We start from the raw sequence: 2500 nt of genomic DNA, 5'->3' as shown, positions 1-2500 counted from the left end.
TCATCTACTTTAGCGGTAATGTATAGGTATACAACTTAAGCGCCATCCATTTTAAGGGCTAGTTGCTTCGGCAGGTGAGTTGTTACACACTCCTTAGCGGATTACGACTTCCATGTCCACCGTCCTGCTGTTTTAAGCAACCAACGCCTTTCATGGTATCTGCATGAGTTGTTAATTTAGGCACCGTAACATTACGTTTGGTTCATCCCACAGCGCCAGTTCTGCTTACCAAAAGTGGCCCACTGGGCACATTATATCATAACCTCAACCTTCATATCAAGAAAGGTGAGGTTCTTACCCATTTAAAGTTTGAGAATAGGTTAAAATCGTTTCGACCCTAAGGCCTCTAATCATTCGCTTTACCAGATAAGATTATTTTATATAATTTTTAAATGCACCAGCTATCCTGAGGGAAACTTCGGAGGGAACCAGCTACTAGATGGTTCGATTGGTCTTTCGCCCCTATACTCAATTCTGACAATCGATTTGCACGTCAGAACTGTTTCGGTCTTCCATCAGGGTTTCCCCTGACTTCAACCTGATCAAGTATAGTTCACCATCTTTCGGGTCACAGCATATATGCTCAAGGTACGCTCCAGTTAGAGGTATAAATAATAATAAATTATCATTATACATAACTATATGGAACGCCCCGGGATTGAATTAATTGACTATTTATTAAAAAATAGACTAAAAATTAATCCCATTATATTTAAGTTAAGTTAATTATGCCATTAAGTTTAATATAACTCAATGACTTGCACATATGTTAGACTCCTTGGTCCGTGTTTCAAGACGGGTCCCGAAGGTATCCTGAATCTTTCGCATTGTTAATCATATAAATGCATACAAATAAATATTAATATCATAGATATTAAATTTTTTGTAAAATTCAAAAAATGAATTTTAGCATTATATATAATAAAATCTATCAACACTTTATCAAATCATTAGTATTTATTTTATGTTAATATGCTTAAAAAGCAAATTAATTTAAATAAACTTAATATCACCAATGATCTTTTGATAAATACTTTATTATGTTAATAGATTACAATGTCCTTATATGAAAAAAATGCACATTATTTTTTTAATTATTTAATGATGAATTTTTCATAATGGATATTCAGGTTCATCGGGCTTAACCTCTAAGCAGTTTCACGTACTATTTAACTCTCTATTCAGAGTTCTTTTCAACTTTCCCTCACGGTACTTGTTTACTATCGGTCTCATGGTTATATTTAGTTTTAGATGGAGTTTACCACCCACTTAGTGCTGCACTATCAAGCAACACGACTCTTTGGAAATATCTTTCTAGTAATCATTAACGTTATACGGGCCTGGCACCCTCTATGGGTAAATGGCCTCATTTAAGAAGGACTTAAATCGTTAATTTCTCATACTAGATATTAAGATATTCCATACACTGCATCTCACATTTGACATATAGACAAAGTGACTTAGTGCTGAACTATTTTCTTTTCGCTCGCCGCTACTAAGAAAATCCTTGTTAGTTTCTTTTCCTCCCCTCATTAATATGCTTAAATTCAGGGGGTAATCCCATATGAGTTGAGGTTGTTTTAATATTCTTTTTTTATCTTCTCACAATTTAATAAAAAAATTATATCATCTTTTCATCTCTATTTTTCTTTTCTCCTTTTATATATTGTAAATATATAAAAATAATAATAATGTAAAATGAGGCAATCCTAGAATAAAAAATTTAATTTTTATGCTAGACATTCCTCCTTTTAATTACATATATAAATTATTATTTTATATATATATATAAATAATATGAAAATTTTTTGTAAAGAATACTTAGATTCAATATTTTCATCATTTCATTTTATTTGAGAGGTTTTTTTTTTTAAAGAATATATAATAAATAAAATTCATTATATATCTTTATTTTTTTTGCTATTAATATTATGAATTATTTAAAATCCAATAATATACACATTTGCTTAAATTCAATTATTTTTATAAAAGAATAAGCAACTTATTTAGCATAGTCTTACAACCCTCAACCATATGTAGTCCAAGCAGTACTTTAAAATTGAATTTAATGTACATAACAGCATGGACTGCGATATGCGTTCAAAATGTCGATGTTCATGTGTCCTGCAGTTCACACGATGACGCACAGTTTGCTGCGTTCTTCATCGACCCATGAGCCAAGTGATCCACCGCTTAGAGTATTTTTTTATTTATTTTTATTTATAACAAATGTCAATTTTTTTTTGCATATATTAATTGAAAGAGTAAAATTAAATAATATTAATAATATATAAATTGATTTTCTTTCAATAATATATATCAAATATATTTAACTCTAAACATTTTTATTAAGTTGCGAATGTCTTAGTTCAACAATAATACAGTGGTGGTATTTATTATGATTCAATTATTTTGTATTTTTTTAATCATTTTATGTATATATAATAATATAATAAATATATACCACTTTTGTTATTGTGAACAAATTAACTTATCATTC

The 2500-nt window shown here is 29.4% G+C and overlaps 1 non-coding gene and 1 pseudogene across 1 annotated transcript in view; both read right to left on the bottom strand.

Annotated features, from left to right (window-relative positions):
* LOC129251794 (large subunit ribosomal RNA) overlaps nt 1–1578 on the bottom strand; it is a 3986-nt gene extending 2408 nt beyond the window's left edge. The window contains exon 1 of the ribosomal RNA XR_008583118.1: nt 1–1578. This exon is cut by the window's left edge and continues 2408 nt beyond it. This is a non-coding gene — a ribosomal RNA (large subunit ribosomal RNA).
* Nucleotides 1579–2020: 442 nt separating this feature from the next.
* On the bottom strand, nt 2021–2201 carry LOC129251788 (5.8S ribosomal RNA; annotated as a pseudogene).
* Nucleotides 2202–2500: the final 299 nt, after the last annotated feature.

Source organism: Anastrepha obliqua, unplaced genomic scaffold, assembly GCF_027943255.1.
Source record: "Anastrepha obliqua isolate idAnaObli1 unplaced genomic scaffold, idAnaObli1_1.0 ptg000071l, whole genome shotgun sequence".
Taxonomy (NCBI): Eukaryota; Metazoa; Arthropoda; class Insecta; order Diptera; family Tephritidae; genus Anastrepha; species Anastrepha obliqua.
This window is presented reverse-complemented; position numbering and strand designations above follow the sequence as displayed.